Genomic DNA, 19,879 nt, shown 5'->3' with positions numbered 1-19,879 from the left:
CCCACCTTTATGTATCTCACCACCTCTCCTTGCCTAACGCTTGCCCAAACCTCCTCCACCTTGTAATCATCTTCTCCTCTCTGGTTCTTTCCCTCCTTTTGACTCTCTTCCAACTCCTGCTTGTTCTCCTCCTGACTCTACTCTTCCTCCTTCCTTTTCACCTCCTCCTGAATGTTCACTTACCTGCTTTATCATCTGCATTATGTTATTTATTCTCTTCCTATTTGGCCTCCTTTCCCCAGCCTCCTTCAGCCCTCTCGAGCTCAACTTCCTGCTTATTTCTCCAACACATTGCTGCCCTGCAAACCCCTGCATTCTCCTGAAACCACTTGTTGTTTGAATAGGGGCCTGGCCCCACTTCCAGGGAGTGCCCTTACTTAACTACTCTTAGGTTTGTATGCTTTTGAATTCTGAAATGGGATGGGTTGACGTTTGCTAGTCTGTTGCTTTCCTGTCAGTCTGGTTGCCCCCTGCCCTCATCTATGCAGGTTAATCCTAGCATCTTTGGACATGTGACGTGTAATGAATCTGGTGGAGTCATCACTGATTTCCCCACTGTGTTCTCCTCCTGTGGGGCCAAAGAACAGCAGCTGCTACCTGATCTTGATCCTGGGGGTGGCTGTATAGGGAAGGATCACAGGGGAGGAGACGTGTACTGGGGGCAGGTGGTGACTCCATTAGATGAGACGCTGCATTCACCCCTTTCCTCTGAGGAAGACTCTATAATACCCAAAATCCTGATGGCTTACTGTCACCTAACTGTTCCACCCTATAGTAGTAGTAAGAAAGCCTTTTGTCTAAAACACTCTGGTCAAGCTCCCATTTACAACTCAAACACTCACAACTCATATATAACATCTTATGGTTTTGATGTGTCTTTATGTGAAACTTTTGAACAACCACATCCAATAAATCCAGTAACAACTATGGACTCCAACTCCCATAAACCCTCATGCACTGAGACGAGCAAGAAGAGGAAGGAGTTCATGCAGACAAAGAGAAGCCTGGAGTCTAATGTGCGCGGTAGTTGTTTTGTTGGACCTAACATAAGAGCAACATTTAAAAATGGCAGACAGTGCAGAAGAGAGCTGTGCAGGAGAGGCTGATGAGCCTTGTGCTGTGGCTCCTGAGTGTGAGGTCCGGACCGGTGTGGTGAAGCAAAAATCATATAATGGAGGAAGGAAAGCCATGGAGAGGCTGGAGGCCGAGCAGAAACTCCATGGAATATGACTGCCCAAGCAAACAGTGCTCTCTGGTCCAGGGAGGCCGGCTGTTGCTTAGAGAGTCGCGTCAGACGCTGACAGAGTGTCTTCACATTCCTAATGTGGAAGGAACAGCACTGTCGAAGCGTGAGCAATTTTAGAGATGCAAAGACTTGGTGAGTTTGCCTACAGCAGGGGCGTTACAACACGCATGCCAGCAAAGGTTCAAACTGTACGAAGTTTGTAAGGGAGGCACAAGTGAAGACAGACACAAGATATGCAAGGTTCAAGGGTATTTATTGAACAGGAAGGGTTGGAAAAAAACTGGCCCTATACCTAAATATGGGAGCACGCTCTATTTTCAAATAATAAATAACACTGTCCTAGTCATGTCTGTCAAAATTAAGTGGCCTATACTAAATAAACCTATGGCCTGCCCTTACGCTATTACAATAAATGGGTGCATGGAAAAAGGTGTATCTAAGGGAAAATCAGTGTTATAACACAAAAGATCAAGATCAATCCCCCTCCCCGAACGTTGGACAGCACAGAGTAAGGCGGCCCCCGTAGACAGGATAACACACTCTGGCTCAGTTTCTCAAAACAAAGGCAGTTCAAAACAAGGCTTGAAGCCCGCCTGGCCTTCCACGTTAAAGTCACTTTTCCAGCGTTTCAAAAGTTCTTTCACAGTTCAACAAAAAGATCACAGTTCAATAAAAAGTTCACGTAGGTCTCTCTCTGTCGAGCTCAGACCTCTCAAACCTTCAACAGTTCCCATAGGTCTGCCTCAGCCCGGCTTGGTCCTCTCAAACAACAAGTACCTGATTCAACATAGATCTCCCACAGCCGGGCTCGGACCTTGCAATCACAGCACTTGAAGGGGTTCCCTTCCCCAAGCTTAATTCCCATTTGTTGCGGGTTCCCTCCCCTTAACTTATCATATTTCCGGTCTCCTTCAGTCGGGCTCGGACCTTTTACTAATGTTGAAGACTTTTTCATGTGTGAGACTTTTACTATACATCTCCGCAGGACCACTTCGACTTTGTCAAAGTTTGCTACAGGTCTCCCTCTGCCGGCCTCAGACCTCTCAATCACTCACAGTTAATCACAGGTCAACCCTCAGTCGGGTTTGGACCGTTCACTTTGCAACTGAACGTGATTCACTTTCCTTAGGCTTTGCTTGCCTTGAAACAGACACGATTCGGATCTTTTAGGTTCAAATCAGAACTCCCTCAACAAAGACTTTCAACTGGGCATTGTCGCTATGCCGGACCACTCTGTTATACTGTATCACTATCATTTGTCACTTGCTCACTTCAACTCACCGGCTGTGTTGGTTTCTTGGTTTGTATCCTTGATTTGAGAGCCAAGGACGATACCACAGCTGCGGCTGGTGTCTTTCAAATGCAATGTTGGAGGCACTGTTCTCTTTTGCTCTGTCCTCTCAGGGGTCTCCCTCAGCTGGACTTGAGCCCCTCCTTAAAGTTTCTCACACGGGTCTCCCTCAGTCGGGCTTGAACCTCTCTTGCTTTGCAAAGTTTTAAAGTCTTTGGACTTCATGTCCCAGAATGCACTTTTCTTATTTCGCTCCCAATTCATCAGCTCCCCTATACTGCTGCCCAGGGTTTTAGGAGCTGCAGGAGGTAAAGGGGATAACTTGTTGAGGTCAGGGTCTCGCCACCTGCCCCTCAAAGGTCTGGGCTTTCCTGTTTAGCCCAGGGGAGGGGCTCTGGTGTGGGAACTGCCAGGTAACCCACAGCTGCCCCTGGTTTAGCTCCCTGGAGTTAGAACTCCCTCTCCACACTGTAGCCTTCCCTGTTATCACAGGCTCAGCAGTTAGGCAGTCTTTTTCCTCCAGGAATTCCAGGATCTCTCCCGCTCGAATTCTCTCCACTCAGCCTCTGTGCAGCATCCAGCATCCCCAGCGTGCTCAAAGTGTGTCTCTGTGTTCCACCTTTTATACTTCCTGGGAGAGTTAACAGGTTTCAGGTAGGAATGATTGTAAAGGGAGGCCCGACTTTGCCTAGCCTCATTACTGGGCCAAATGGTGACTACCAATAGGAATCCCTGGTGCATTGGTTTCTATGGGTAATCATCATAGCTCCCTATCGCCTCTTCTTCGTTCCAGTGGTTTAGAAAATGGGATTTCTAGAGTGGAGGTCAGAATTGTGGCAGTTGAAGTTTTTTTGAGAGGTGGTAAAAGTATCGTCGGAAGAAGGGGAACAATTTTATTGTTGTGAGATATAGGGTGTTGTGTTTGGTCTCCTACGCCTCCCTTTGATGTGGGCACCTGTTGGAATTGGGGAGGGGGCAACGCGACAAGACTTACAACAACCTATAAAGGTGGAAGAAGTGTTGGGTAGGAGTGTGTTGTGAAGAAGGGGATACTGCGTCTTGCCATTGGATGTCTCACCCCCACTCACAGAGGATCCGTCACTCAGTTGATCCTCCTGCACTTGTCCACCACCAAGATCTGGATCCAAAGGCGATGGCCATGCCCTGGTCACCTGAGCAAGAGATGCCTGGGGTCTAGATAGTGGGACACCTTTTGGTTTCTCACAAGTTGCTAATGAGAGAAAGGCACAACACAAATGCGATCAAGGAAAAGCACAAGTTCAAATGCCAATAAGAAGAACATTTAAAAGCAAACAAAGCAAAATGTAGCCACAGGCCCCAGGCAAGCATGGATGCATGAGATGAGAGTTGAAGCAAGTACTATGGTAGGCAAATATACCAAGCACCTCAAGGTTTATGCTACTGTGGTACAGTAAACAGAACAGTGAAATAAATAAGAAGTCCGGGTAGATGAATACACCAGGCAATTGGGAAGCAAAGCTGGGGAGGTAAAAAGGGGGTTTGGGGGAGAGAAAGTAAAGACCCTCACCTCATGAACATTTGCAGAAGTACTGGCAAAGGAGTATACCAGACACCTGAAGTTGTATAAAGAGTTTGACACTGTGGGAAGATGCCTGGCAGGGGAGTATAACAGGGGGCCTGAGAAACCCTTGAAAGAAGTCCTGGCAGGCAAGAATACCAGGCACATGATGTTGGGTAAAGTGTTTGACACTGTGGGAAGATACCTGGCAAGAGAGTATACCAGGGGATCTGAAACCCCCATAGAAGGATTCCTGGCAGCAGAGTATACCAAGCAATCCGCAATAATAGCAAGACGAGCTAAAGAAGAAGAATTCTTATGGAATTAATTGTTTAAAGCTAAAGAATGACGGTTATGGGACTTATTGTTTGAGCAAGAACTTTATGAATCCAGTACCAAAGACCCAAAGAAACTGTTGGATGAAGAGACACTTTTTGAAACAGAGGAATTGTTGGATAAAGGGACTTTTTTTGCCATCCTGCCTAAGAATCCAGGGAAAGGGAATCACCCTTTGGATCCAAGGATCTTTGCTTGGAAACCCCTTTTGTTGTGAACGCTTTCTGCTAATATCAAGTTAAAGACATTTCCATGCTTCTTTTGTTATTTTGCTTCTAGTGTGAGGGTCAGCTTAGAATGTTTTCGACACAAGGACGGCTTTTAAGTTACTTACTACTCGACACAGACAGATCCTTAGTTTTAGTTTTCCGTAGAGGGAAAAACCTCTTTAGAATAGGTCTAGAGAGGCGTTTTTCTAACCTATTACTGTTTATAAAATGGCTGGCTCTGAGAATAAGAAAACTTTGCGTCTGCCTCTCATATCTGACCCATCACAGTGGGAAGGGATGCTGTAGCTAAACTACCTGTTCTGTGGTTCCACCTAGCATCACCTGCTCATAAACTTTGCTCAGTGAGTCGGAGGACTCCTGATCACAGCAATGTGTGCACACAGCATTACACTCTCTTTCGCTGCCCTTGGACTTATCTTGCTGCCCAAACCAGTCTCTCTGTGTTAGTGGAACCAGGCACTTTTCTCCACTGCAGTGTGCTTGATATTCCTTAATACCAGGTGTTAGGAAAGATTTCTCTTTAAGGCAACTTTCCCTCCATAGTCTATTGACCCCCAAACATTTTGCTTTTGTTTTACATCTTGTCCTGACTTTTTGCAGAGAAGTGACGCTTTCAGCTTCACTTCACTGGCCTTTTGCTCATTTTTTATGGGAAAACTCACTAGTCCGTCAGACTGTCAGTACTGGTAAATTATGTTTCCCTTTTGTCTTTGACATGTTACCTGTTTTGTTTACTTTTTTCATATTGTACACAGCATCGTTCAATGTAGTGCAATGGGAAAACGTTTGTATCTTTACACCAAAGGGATTTCTGGTTTATTGTAAATGTGCCTAAAGACAAGCTTGTGGCAGCAGTTACATTTTTACCATTTCTGCTATAGTTTTAATTAGCACATTCTTGTTTACAGCGTGTGGCTACTAACAGTGGCTAGTATCCCCGTGCCACGGGATTTCATGCTTGTTCTTTGGCCATTTTGTTCTTTGGCCTTCTTTCTGCCTTCTCAGGTCAGGTATTCCCTTCTATGGTCATGCTTTTTCCCGGGAAAGCTGCTGTTTTTGTGGGCTAGTGCATGCCATGTGTGTATGGACCCAGGAAGTGGGCTGGGACTGTCTGGTCCCAATCCACAAACTGGCACCAGTGTGTCTGGTGTGCATGCATGAGTCAGCCCCAAAGTGGCCCCTAATTGTACAACTGCTTGTGTGCATGAGTGGTGCAGATCCTTTCTATTTGAGGGCTGAGTTTGATCACTCATTTGAATTTAGAATAAGAAGAGGAGTCCTGCAGCCCATCGAACAAATCAGAAGAAGAGCCAAGGATCGTGTGTAGCTGTGCAGAGGATGGAAGACCAGAGGACTAATCCTGAAGAGGCTTGGCAACCATTCTTGCTGTTGTCCTGGTAAACCCCTGGTGGACTACCTGATCTCAGAGACTCTCGCTGGTGCTTTGACCCTTTGGACTGGTGGGACCAACCAGCCCAAATGCCTTCTCACAATCCTGCAGCCTGGAGCCTTTGGAAGTGTCCCTGGACCACCCGATGGACTGACCAGCTATGTTTTGGGCTCCCATGCCGGTAGCGTCGCCATTCTGCATTTTTGCCAGGAACTTTGAGGGTCTCTAGCTAATCCTACAAGTCACCTTCCTGCCATAGTTCAGCATCCCAGCATTGACAGGTCCTGTTCTGTACGGCTTCCTTTGTTTGCGACTGGTGAGAGGCCTGCTGTCGCCCGTGTGCAGTGACTGTCACTGGAACTGCCCTTCCCCCATCTGGTAGAATGTCCTGAAGAGCCCTGCATCAGTGCCTGCTGCATTTTGTCACTGGAAAGGGTTGCACTCAGCTCCTGGACCCGATCAGAAACTTCCTAGTACCCGCAGCTCCTGGACATCCTCTACTGGAACCAATGGTGGGAAATCCTACCTCCAGCAACCCTCATTCGACCTGCTAAGTCCATTGGGAAAATCGGACTATGGGTGGTGAATAGTCGCAATACTTACCAATGCCACTGTCTCCTCCCTTTAAAGTTTGTGAAGAACTTTGATTTATATTCCATTTCATTGCTTTTTAAACATTTGTTGAAAAAGCGACTCTAAAAGAGAGGAAAAGTACTGTACTAAATTGTAAATCCCTTTGAAAGGCTTCTGGGACAATCTTCACACCCATATGAACATTTCCCAACGTTGTCCCATCTTTTGAAGGTACTTTGTAAACTTTTGGGCAAAAGGCCCCATTCACCTTAGGGTTGGACTCATAAAGTTAGGGCTTCTATTCCTGTGGACTGGCTACACAATTGCCTAATTACTTCCCTTCCCTTTAAGGTGTAATGGTGTATGTATTGCATTAACCAACTGTGACTGAATATGTATTTTATATTTAGAGTGTTGTGTGATATTATTACATGCTTGATTCATTTTAATACTGTTTTTTGGGTCTATAATAAATAGAGTATTTTTGTACTTACCTGACTAAGTAGAATCCTTGTGTATTTCACTGTGTGAACTCACTGTGGACCCCCTGACCCCACTCACCTCTCCTGACACTTAGCCTTGGCCACTCTCCATGCTTACCTTGATTGGGTTTGGCTAAACTTCTAAAATTCCCTTAATCACTATAACTAGAGTGGCCTAGAATCTGGCCTGGTGGACATGTCTTCTGTCCCCCAGGGCAGATTTTAGAAATTCAACTAGGGGCCTCACCACGAGTGGGCAGTAGCCCTTAAATGCGGCGGTAATGCTATTACCGCTGTATGTAAGGGTTGGCCCAACCATAAGTTGGGTGGAAAGTTTGGAGTTTTACCTCCTGCTTTTTGCTGGAGGTAAATCTCCAGCTTTTTGCCCATTTTCGGTGCTCTTACCGCTGGCGGTAATTGTGCTGAAAATCCCCATAGGGTCCTATGGACTCTTAAAGATATGGGGAATTGCAGCCTTACCACTACTCGTTATCCAGCACAAATTGCACCAAACCGAGTAGCCATAATGCTATTTGTGCTGGCGGTATGCCGGCAGTATTACCACTGGGATACCGTCAAGGCCGTGATGAGGCCCATGCTGTTTTATTTGTCCTACCAGGACCTTGTTGAGAAGCTAGGGGTTTTACTAAGCCATGGCTTGGGTACTGTGGTACCATGTGAGAGCGCCATGTTTAAAGGGTATCTTCATGTCAGGAATGTCCCTGAAATGCAGGGAAGGAAGAAGTAAAACACCCAAATGCCAAAACCACGCAGTTTACAGACTGCTGGAGAGCCTGCAGGCTTCCTTATACCTTTCAATCAGATTGACTTTAGCACTGAACCATACTAGGGACCAGTGTTGAAAAATAACGTTCAAACAAGTGAGGAGATGTAAACTACCGACTTTTGAACTCAGAAGGTTGGTTGAGTAATTTTAATCATAAAACACAAAACGGACTATTGTTTATTGCTCTGAATATATACCTATAAAACTGAACCAACAATATTATGCAGCTATATAGTCTTAGGAAACACTTCATGCCCTTACAGAGGTGATGAATAGGTCTGCTATACAACTAATAAGAACACCTGAGTATTTATATATATATTCACAACACGGCAGAACAAATAAAAATCTTCACTTTTAAACATACAATAATACAAGATGTTTTCTAGGCCCTGCTGAAGCACGTACCTTATTTGATTAATTTTGACGTAGGCAGCGTGAAACACGTGCAGGCCCCATTTTCCGTTTTGTTGCATTGTTGATTTCTCTTATCTTATTTACAAGTTTTTCCTTTGTTTTGTGGAAGCGTTACGACATACCCTTGCAGAAGGAGTGATCTAATGTTGCACATCGAAAGCAGAGAAATTACTGTAATCAATACGCTTTTGAATTTAGTGTGCACTTATTCTCTCTTGATCCCTTTGTGTGCACCAGGTGGTGTCATAGATTTGTTCTGTTTTAAATGCGACTAATGGCCTGTTTTTTTTTTTAAAGAGGTCTAATCAAGAAAGCCAGCCACTCCAGAAACAAAGAGCCACATGGTGCCGCGCAGGAGCTTCCATTTAAAAAAGAAAAGAAGAAAAAGAAATATGTTTTTTCTTTTTTTTTAGGTGTAGCAAGGGGAGATTTTAGGGGTTGCTATTGCGGCCCCTGGTGACTCCCAAATGACGTCCCTGCTACTGGTCGAGTCAAACTCACAGATCAACCTTATAGAAACTTCTAACTGTCTCCATTGGTTTTCTTAATTTGAGTTGAATATCTCGAGAACGTAGTAATTTATAATCATTTTCTACCATCCAGCCTAGTAATCTTAGTTGCCAACAGAGATTCGCCATCATGATATCAGGCTTGTTTCACTAAATGCCTCAAAAGGTAGAAAGCGTAAGCTCTTTTCTTAATCTAGTTTTTAATATACCTGCTTGATAAAAAAAATATTCCTCTCTGTAAGCAGTATAGGGTTAGCCATGAGGTGAAAGGACTTGTTATGAGTAGGTCTGAACTTTTATGTTGGCCATCACCTTAGGGACTTTGTTTGATAGACTAGGGTCTCCCCAGAGGCACAGAGATCAGTTAAAATTAAGTTTTATACTTATGTTCATGTAAATCTGCATACCCAGGTGCCGGAGAGGAGATAGGGAACCCCACTTTGTGTTGGCACATCCATGGCACTGTTTTTCAGATGTATCCTTACCCTGGCTCCTGTAGGTGTTTTCCACCTCAGTCCTTGGACTACTAGAATTCCATACAAACCTACCTAACATAGACCTTGGTGCCATCATTTACCATTGCTTGACCTGCCTACATTGGCCAACAGGATAAACCAAGAAACATTTCTGATTTGCATTCCCTTATCTTCAGGATTATCAGGAAATTAGGGGAAAGAGGAGGAAAAGCATACAGAAGACCATCCAAGAAAGGAATATGGCCTGTTTCCCCCATACATAGGGGCCCAAAAACCCTGGGGAGAACCTTGAGAAGCGCACATTTTCTGGAGAAGCAAAGAGGTCTATCAGCAGCCTGCCGAACATCAGGCAAATCTGTCAGAAATCATCTAAGTGCAGATACATCTCCTGGTTGGATGGAAACACCTAGCTCAGTCCATTCAACGTGGATATTGCCTTCCCCCTTGATGTGGACTGCAAACAGACAATAGACGATTGTGTGCCTAGAGACCCGCTGTGTAGGCAAATTCCTGCAGAGGACTCGGTCTAGTCCCTAACTAGCAATTGATGCATGCCGTAGTTGTGCTGCTTTCCACATCCTCACAGCATTCCCCAATTCACTCATGAGGAAGCCATGAAAGCTCAGAATACTCTGGCCAGTCCTTTCCATTTGGAAGACCTCTTAGTATCCTCCAGTGCCTACCCAAATATAACCAGTTGCGTACATCGTGATTGACATGGGAGGAGAAAGATTGTGGGCAACCCCCCACTGAAGACTTTCTGAAAACACCTAGCAATGGAGATCTTCCCTGAGACAGTGAGGCATAGCAATGATCATCTCAAAAACCTCAGATCTGAGACGTCAGAGGCTGCAAAGGAGAGAAATCAAATGCCGAACATAGCCTTACCTGAGGAACCACAGGCACAAAAGTTGTCATGTGCGTTTGGGCCTGCATCCATTGACGGTTACCGACTTCTTGCTGAAGTAGGGAATTTGTATTGTTTATGAGTCTCAAAGTGCAATCCAATGGGAGAAGAATCATCACTTGTGCAATGAGGAATATTAGACACTTGTAAAGCTCAGGTCCTATATTGGTATCAGAACACATTTCTTTCAATTTGTTAAGAACCCTGGGTTATACTCTGCTTGTCTGATCTGCATGTATGCTGCTGCATAGAGTGCCTGTGAGGTCAGTGCAGAATGTTGTGGTGGAATGTTGGTGTGAGGGTTGAGTGAACGTAACAGGTTTGACAGAGTGAGGGCTAGGGTATAGAACATCCAGTCAGCGTTCCCCTATGTCATCTTGTGTGAATATGTAACTGGAACTTACCAATAAACCTACCTCTGTGTAACATGAAATGGCCAGCATCATACATCAGGCTCTAGATTCCGTTACCACACCCAGATCTCTGCAACAGCTAATTAGTTCTATTGATTTGAGTCCAGATCAGAATGTTGGCTGTACCTCAACTTAGCCAGGTCTCCCTTCTTCATGTAACAATGATATCGATAGGAGCCAAGACCTGTGTATACAGGCTTGGGAATGGTCTTTAGGGTGAATGGTAATGCCAAAAACTGAAAATGCTGCTCTCCAGCTAGGTGTGCAGTCATAAAATCGAAAAAAAAAATTCAAAAGTCAAAAAAATTAAAAACATAATGCCGAAAATAAAAAGGCAAATGATTTCTTTTTTTATTTATATTTATTTTTTGGCTCTTGCACTCTTGCATGTAAAAAAAAAAAGGTAAAAACAAAAAATTTAAAAATGGAGGTTGGGGGGAACCCCCCCATTTCAAATAAAAAACGTAATAAAAAAGAAATTTGGCTTTTTATTTTGGACATTTTTTTTCGATTTTTTGACTTTCGACTTTTTTGTTTTCGATTTTATGACTATAAACCCTCCAGCTACAACCCATAAAAACTGCTGATTGTGATGAATCCTGCAGAGTCATCACTAAACCCAAGCCTAAGATCTCCTCCCATGTGGCCAGGGGACGGCAGCTGCTACCTAATCCTAACCCTGAGGGTTGTAACATGACGCAGGGGTAAAGTCCTTAAAAAGAAAAGTGGGGGGACTCATTAACATACGCAATGGAATGTGACGTCACCAGAAATTAGCATATCAACGAGAAATATGCCCATTTCATTCAATTGGTTTTGCATAACCATACAGATTACATAGGACGAATAAAATCAACACAAACAAAGAAACCAGGGAGTATATTTTCTTCTAATAGTGTTTGAAAATATAAAAAGGTGTGCACGTTTTAAACCCCATGAATCAATGCCAATGTTTTTCCTGGCGAGTGCACTCCCGGAATGTGACATTTCACCGTCAGTTGTTAATGAATTTTTACCAGTTAAATAGATCAATGGTGAAGTGCCTGACCTCTGAACCTGGTGACTGCTGTTTGAATCCCCAAGCCGCATGTCAAGTAATAAATCTTAAAAAGACAATCAAAGTGTATTGTTTTACACACTGCCTCTAAAATGCCTGAGGGGACGGCATCCGCCCTCTGAAAAACGTGGGTGGACTCTGCCCCCCGCATGTACCCTCGACTTGAGCCCTGAACCTGAGGGAGGGTCACATGGGAGGAGATGTCTGTCCAGGGTTAAGTAGTGACTTCTTTGAGAGAGACATAGGGCCTCATTCCGAGATTGCTGGTGGTAGTCATGGCGCTATTTGCGCCATGACTGCCACCAATAACGGGACAGAGTCCGGTGTGGTGCAATGGGGACTTACCGGTCTAGTCCGACCCTGGCGGGACCGGTAAGTCCCCATTGCACCAACCGTTCCCCATTCCCATTTGAGCCCCCCTAAGGCTCAATGGGAATGGGGAAGGCGCTATTTACAGGCCTGCTAAGGGCAGGCCGGTAATTAGCGGCCTGGTCCCCTAACGGGACCCGTAAGGGACGTGTGGTCTGACCACACGTCCCTAGCGATTCCCGTTAGGGGACCTCGGAATCGGGCGGTAGGGGATTACCGGCACCGGTAGCCTTACCGGTGCCCGGTATCCCCTACCGCCCGACTCGTAATGAGGCCCATAGTATTCATCTTCTTATGACGATGAGATCACCAAATATTTAATGGCATGCTGTTATAGGACAAATCCCTCCTGTGAAAATATCCAAAGAACATGTCGTGAAAAGTTATCTAGTCAGAGTAAGGTGTATACATTGGGGGTTCGAGAATTAAATGCAACCTTCTCTAATTGTCATGATCATGGGCCTCATTACAAATGTGTCGGTCCGGAAACAACAGTGCTGGTAAGCCTAACTGCACTGTTATTTCCAGACCAGCACAGTACAACTTTGCGGGCAGGAGCCGTCCTGCCCGTCAGTGTCAGACCTGCGAGGCGGGATGGCACCCGCTCGCAGAGTTCTCACGGAAGCACTGGCTCCCTGGTTAACGGTGCTGGTGCTCCTGTGTCCCCATTCCCATGGAGTCCTACGGAACTCCATGGGAATGGGGACTAACAGAATTACCGGTGCCCGACTTTCTGGCCACCGGACTCAGAATAGCCCAGTGGCAACGGGAAGTCAGGCGCCAGTGATTTTTTACCGGCAGGGTTAACGCTGGGCCTGTAATGAGGCCCCTTGTCTTAAACAGAGGTTTCAAATCCAATGTTAAAACAGCAACCACTTACACAAAATTCCCTAACCCTAACAATGTTAATTTCACAAAACATTTCAAAATAATTGAGTATAAAAACCCCACACCCCCTATGAACTACAGGATTCGTAATGCCCTTGGTACTGGGACGAAGAAGAAAGGCTGAGTGTTAGTGATGATAAACAATGGCATTTACCATAATGTGCAGTCTAGTTGTTGTAAACCACAACACCTGAGCGGAACATTTAAACTCAGGAATGAGATACAGGTGTCAGAGGATGCTGTGGGAGTAGCTGAGGCAGAAGAGGTGGATGCTGCGGGAGTAGTTGAGAGAGAAGAAAAGGATGCTGAAGGAGTAGTTGAAACAGAGGCAGATCAGACTGCTGGGTCTGAACGTTGAATAAAAAAGATGAATGCCAGCTGATGCTGATGTGAGATATGAAAGCCGGTGGAATGGCAAAGAAAGCGCAGCGGGAAGCGGTGTCTGGCAAAGAAACCCGACTGACGAGCAGCGCTGCAGTCTGCAGGAGGACCGCCAGAGATGTCGGAGCTTCATGAAGAAGCTGTTCAAACTTTGGGTGCTATGCGGAAACCACCAGGAAGGCAGAAAGCAGATAAAGGGTTCACCACAGCATCAGCAAGGTGACAGGAGACACCAAAGCAGAGCAGTGAGGTGGCCTGAAGCCAAACAGACAAAGTAATATAGGGGAATAATTCCCCTTACCTGGGACACCAATTGGGGTAAACCTATAACCTACATTGCCAACAGCCTAGAGGCTGTGAAGAAGCAGGGGGAAAGACAACCAAGGCATAATTCCTTTACCTGTGACACCAATTGGAGGAAAACTACAATCTGCATTACCAACAGCCAAGAGGATATTAAGAAGCAGAAGAAAGACAGCAAGGGCACAACTTCCCCTATCTGGGATACCAACTGGGGAAGACTTGTAACCCACATTGCCAACAGCAGGACCATTTTAAACAATTTGGGGGCCTGGGGCACGGACACCTCTGGGCCCCCCCAACAGACCAAAGGAATTAAGGGATATAGAATATCTAGTGCGCTGCATCCCATGTCATGATAACAACCCATAGCTTGATATGCTGCCTCGCAGAGATCAATATAAACACGGTAAACTCCCTTTCAGATACCATGCCCTCTTCATTCATGTTGAAATCAGAGTCATAAACAAGCAGCATTTCAAGGGCAACATTAGCAGTCTACGACGAGGGTACTTATGCACAAGCATAGGTACAGTAAACATTTCATCAATAGCAGCCACGTGGAAGGTATACTGGACATAGTACAACTGCGGGACACAGATTTTATGACAAAGGTACACTCAGTCCAGAATAGTCAAACGACTCAGATTAGCTGCCTCAGAGACAGCAAAAGTGCTCAAGCAGGCGAGCAACGGGAAGCAATGATAAAACTACACATACCATAGCATAGAGAGTGGATGACAATTTGAAGATACCAGGAAGGAGTCCCTATCCAGATAGACTGAGATTAGAAGTGGGACATCATTTTCAAGCAGTGTTGCCAATCGAAAGCAAAGAAACAGGTGGCTGTAGTGTGTAATATATCAATGCTCACTATCATTATAGAGGAAGCAACACTATATGTAGCCAGTGAAACCATTAGTGAGTCTTTTTTTAAAGATCATACCCTGAGAACGAAATCACTCTTAAGGACTGACAATTTTCTAAAGGTTTAGGGACTTGCAATTTTGACAGGTGAGGAAATACAAGATTAAATGAGACCCAGGATCACACATTAAGAGATGAAGATGGGATTCATACCCACTCTGCAATGAAAGCTCTTTACCAATTTCTTTTCTAAAATCACATAACCCAATATAAACATTTTAAAAAAACAAAACGTTACAGAAACATATCATGCAAAATGGGAATTATTCTAGCTTCATTGTCTCCATCATCAAGGAAAGTATATAAATACCAGCATACTAATGGGTGTGATATGATAGGTTATTTATAACAAGCTTACTACCCAGATGTTTCTAAGCGGGACCCGGGGATCGAACCTGTGTTGCTCAGTGTTATCTTGCTTCCAGGGCAAGCATGTTGCCCCTGAGCTATCCTCCCGAGACTACCTGTGTGATCCTAAAAGATTTCAGATAGGTTTCTCTTTTGTATTTTGAAGCTTTAAATACACCCCAAACACAGGCTTGGGCAATGATATTTAAAAAGCTGCAGAAAAACCTTTGAATTGTACAAAAAAGCAAACCGTTTTGTTGTCACATGAGCAGACCTTAAAATAGGCTTGTAAGAAACCTGCAATATCTTGTCTGTTCTCTTCTGTCTAGAACTCCTTCCACTCAAATGGCCTACATGATAGGAAAGATCAGGTAATTGGCCAAACAATGCCACCAGTATGTGAGAAGTAAACCTTTTCATAGAAGGCAGTACAGTACTGTCAGTGATAGATGTGTCCAGGATCACTGTATCATCTGTTGGCAAAGCCAGGATGCAAGCATGAACGCTTTGGTTCCACAGTCTGGAATTTGGATACATAAACACCTCTAACACTTTATTGTCATCATTAGATGTGCCTGCCTGGGTTTTAAAACTCCCCATCTAAACAAACCAATTTCAAGACCTTCATCATACTGACACTATGTTAGTTTCTATAGCAAACGCTATCTGGTGCAGGTACATTGGTGATGATAACACCTTGAGTGCTAGAAAACAAAGTAAATATACATGCAGGCTTAACAACTTCATACATTCGAAATGTTGAGTCGCCCTTGCTGCAATTTGGTATTGTAATCTTGCATATGAACGCATATCTCAGCAATCAGTGCTTAACACACTGAGCTATCCTCTGAATCATAGGGGCACTCACATTTATCAAAATGTATTTCAACTTTGGCTATTGCACATGATAAATATAATACCCACAGAAAGGTGAGAATGCTACAGGTGTTGTGCCACGCAAACTATGTATACCACATTGAACATAACATTACAGGATGAAAAGATCAGAACAACATATAGTTGTCAACAACAGACAGAAAATAGCCTTAGCAGCACACCATAGAAAATCCTAATGTGTGACACTTCATTTTATTGACTTAGGGAAACAGACTTTTTTTTTAAGCAGGCTCCTTCTTGGGGCCCCCTCCAGGGTGGGGGCCTGGGGCAAGTGCCCCTTTTGCCCTCCCATAAAGACGTCTCTGGCCAACAGCCAAAAGGCTATAAAGGAGCAGAAGGAAGTCATCAAGGGTGCAACTTCCCTCATTTGGGATACCAACTGGGGGAAACTTGTAACCCACATTATCAAAGGTCAAGAAACCATAAGAAGAGGCAGACATTGTTCAACCCTCCCCACAAAGGATACCAGTGTGGAGAATCTTGGAACAACTATTACCAAAACGCATAATTTTCGTTGTAGGAGTTTATGTCCTGGCAGGCGAGTAGAGCAGGAAATAAGATATTGTCTTGTGGCAAAGAAGTGTAATGAAAATAACTTGTTAAAGATATTTAACTTGAAGAACAGGTGTTGCATTATCGGAAACAGTTTCTGTGCTATCCTGACTAAAGTAATTCATTTTGAACGAGAAATGTGATATGCTGATAATTGCTTTGATTTATGAACTTGTGATTTTGAGAGAAAGGCATTTCTGCTTTCCCAAGAAGGATGTTGGGAAAGACAAATCGTTTTTGAAGTTGTGGAACAAGTGTTTGTGAAAGAGATATTTGCGTTAACAAGTGGAAGGTCGCCTTTGAGGGAAAAGATCTTGTGTGCTGAACTGAATAAAACTTTATTAAAAAATAACTTCTCCAAAGGTATTCGTGCCTTGATTCAGGGGAAGGGAATCCAGCCCTGGTAACAAGGAGTACTTTTGAAAGCATATAAGTTTGAACCTTTTGAATTGAAGACAGCCAAATGACCCTCATGTTATTTTGTTGTATGTATTAGTGAGGGTCAGAGATTCTTGGACACTAGGCCATTTTTCTTTAGTTAGTTTGCTAGGTAGGGACTTCCTTGTTAGGATAGGGAAGTTTAGGCCTTTGTCCCACCCTTTGCATTGAATAAAATGGCAAATCTTGAGAAAACGTTACTTTGTCTCCGTCTTGCATTTCTGACCCCTCTCATGATGCAATCTTCTGGTGCAAATATGAAAGTATTAATTGATCAGGTCGAGTAAGGCCAAAAATTCCCTTTGGAAAATAGGGGAATCATTTATTTTGTAGAGTGTAGAAAGAGAGAGTCTTAATTATGGAATATGAGCCTTAAACTTCCATGTCTACTGTAAACTGAAACAATAGCTTTTTATTATTATTATTATTTGTATTATTATTAGCTATTTACAAAGTGCTTCATGACAGACCCCTCCAGCATCTAAGTTATTTATTTGAGATCCATGGTCCCTTGAGTAAGAACTTTTCCCCTCTTTGGAATACAGAGCCAGGTTGTTTGGATGGCACCTGTCATTCTAGGATGAGACAAGAACGTTTTTCTTTTAAACATAAACAAGACAAGCGATTCTTAAGAACCAATAGTCCAAAATGGATTCCTGCCTGACGAGGGAAAAATGGTGGTGATGTGCCCTCACTTCTCCATCATGAAGTTCTTTGTCATAGTCGGGATCGCTGCTCTTTGGGTGTTGCAGCACACATATGGGTGCAGTCGTCAGGGTAATACTTCCTTTTCCTCTAGATTTCAAGCAATGTTTCTTGGCTGAAACAGGATTCTTAAGGACTGCCCACATCCAGATGATCAGCTTTGGTGGTATGCATAGCATAGCTACTAGCCTCTAGTACAGTGTTAAGGACTGCCCACATCCAGATGATCAGCTTTGGTGGTATGCATAGCATAGCTACTAGCCTCTAGTACAGTGTTAAGGACTGCCCACATCCAGATGATCAGCTTTGGTGGTATGCATAGCATAGCTTCTAGCCTCTAGTACAGTGTTGCTTGGGTTCTCTTAGAGAAGGGATGTGACCAAGCAGTTCAGGCTGTCCGCCCCTTTCGGAGTGGGGCAAGCCTAATTTTCATATGGCCTTTCCCCTTTCTGTACTGGCTTGACAGACTCTGGAACGATGGTCTGGAGGGTTAGCCAGAGCAATACCAGAAGTTAAGATTGATTTAAAACCTTCCAGCCATCGTTCTTATTATATAGCTTAATGTCTTTTGTTTTGGCCTGAAACTGGGTGCTGAGTGTTGTGTCTCGTGCAGCATGACAGTGAGCACCTGCTACAGAATGTGTGTGCAGGATAGCAATGAAATCCCTTATGTTGTGGCCAGTGTTTTCTGGAGGGTTCAGTGGTAATTTGCCCAGCTGTTTAAGGGATGAAGTGAGTGAGTGCCTACCGAGCTGTCTGCTGTGCAGTGGCAGGAGGTTTGCCCAGGGTGGACTGGCCCATGCAGACCTCTAGAGATTTCCCGGTAGGCCTCTGCACCCTCGGCCTCTTTGGTGTTCTGTCAACCCCTTGGTTTGCCCCTCTGTGGATTTGATCATTGCCAGTAGTTCCCGCACACAAGCCAGAAGTGGGCTGACTGTACATTGGCCCCACCGCCCCCTGACAGCACCAGTGGGACGACGCATGTTGGGAAGGCGGCCACATGATTGACCACGTAACACAGAGGACTGTACTAGTTGCCCCTAGGGCGATTTCCATGGGCAGTTTTATAATGGCATTTGTAGCATCCTTATCGTGCCTGTTTTTGACTGTCTGAGCTGGTGAGACCCACTTTTAAGTTTTTACATTGCTTGTTAAAATATGTTTTTGTATGCCCTGCTACAAACTGCCCATTATGCTCTTAGATTCTATAAGTTTGCTGATGGCTGAAGTGGATGCTATAATGCCCCTCCTAAGAACACTATTGTAGAGGAGGATATGAAGGGGCATGATGTTCACGCAAGGATCAAAATTGATGTTTTAAATGTTAGATCGGCAGTTAGACATGCCCCGGAAATACTCTCTTCATTGACGACGACCTACATTTACTAGCATCATTGAGTCCTGGCTTCCTCACAATCGCCCCACCACTTGAATGAAATCCTAGTTGTATGGTTCACTGCTCATTGTGAAATCTATGAGGGTAAGCAAGGTGGCGGTTGCTGATTTTCTTTCTGAAGAGTATAGAGGCAGGGTAGTACAGACCCATACATTTTCCTCTTTTGAACATCTGATACGAATTGAGTGCAGGGGTACATTTCTCTGAATCAATGATGGTCCTCTATCATCCACCTAATTATGATAGCATGTTTATAGACCATTTTCAATGCCTCTGTGAAGACCTTCAAGCTTTATTGGTCAACAGTATTCTCCTAGGAGATTTTAACCTACATTTGGATAGTAAGGATGCACTCCGAGCCCAAGATGTAACTCACTGAATATCTGTGGCTTTAGACAATGTTTAGCCGGCCACTTCTTAGATTTAAAGTTAGATTTGAATTTTGCACTTGATGATGATGTCTCCATTCCTCCAGCGTTTTGGTCCGACCATGCACCGATCTCTTTCTCAAGTGATATTGCAGGAAGGTTAGAACGCCTGCAAAAGCGCAACCGTCCAGGGGTCTTGAGTGTTTTTCTTCCTAACTGCATCTCATTCCTCCTAAAGATCTGCAGGCTTTGTATTCTTCTTATCCTGATCGTGATTTAGCCCAACCACCGGATGTGTTACTGTGCTATTGTGTTACTGTGGTATGTGTTACTGTGCTATGTGCTATTCTTATGATAACATTTGTGGTGTCTTAAAATCTTAGCACATCGGACCCAGCCACTGCTCGAGTCTAAAGTTCATTGAAATAATAACTGGTTTATGCCTGAGGTAGCTGAACTAAAACGAACAGGCTGACGTTTAGAGAGACGTTGGCGTTCTACAGTCTCTTGTTCTGATAAGCAATTATGCAGACAGCATGCTTTAAACTACAAAAAGGGTCTCTGGCAAGCGCTAAAATTTTACTACCCTGTGAACATTTCAGCTGCACAATCTAATAGTATTGAACTGTTTAAAATATATTGAGAATTGACTACCA

The sequence above is a fragment of the Ambystoma mexicanum genome, chromosome 12 (genome assembly GCF_040938575.1).
Source record: "Ambystoma mexicanum isolate Mex_15411 chromosome 12, UKY_AmexF1_1, whole genome shotgun sequence".
In the NCBI taxonomy this organism is placed as follows: Eukaryota; Metazoa; Chordata; class Amphibia; order Caudata; family Ambystomatidae; genus Ambystoma; species Ambystoma mexicanum.
This window is presented reverse-complemented; position numbering follows the sequence as displayed.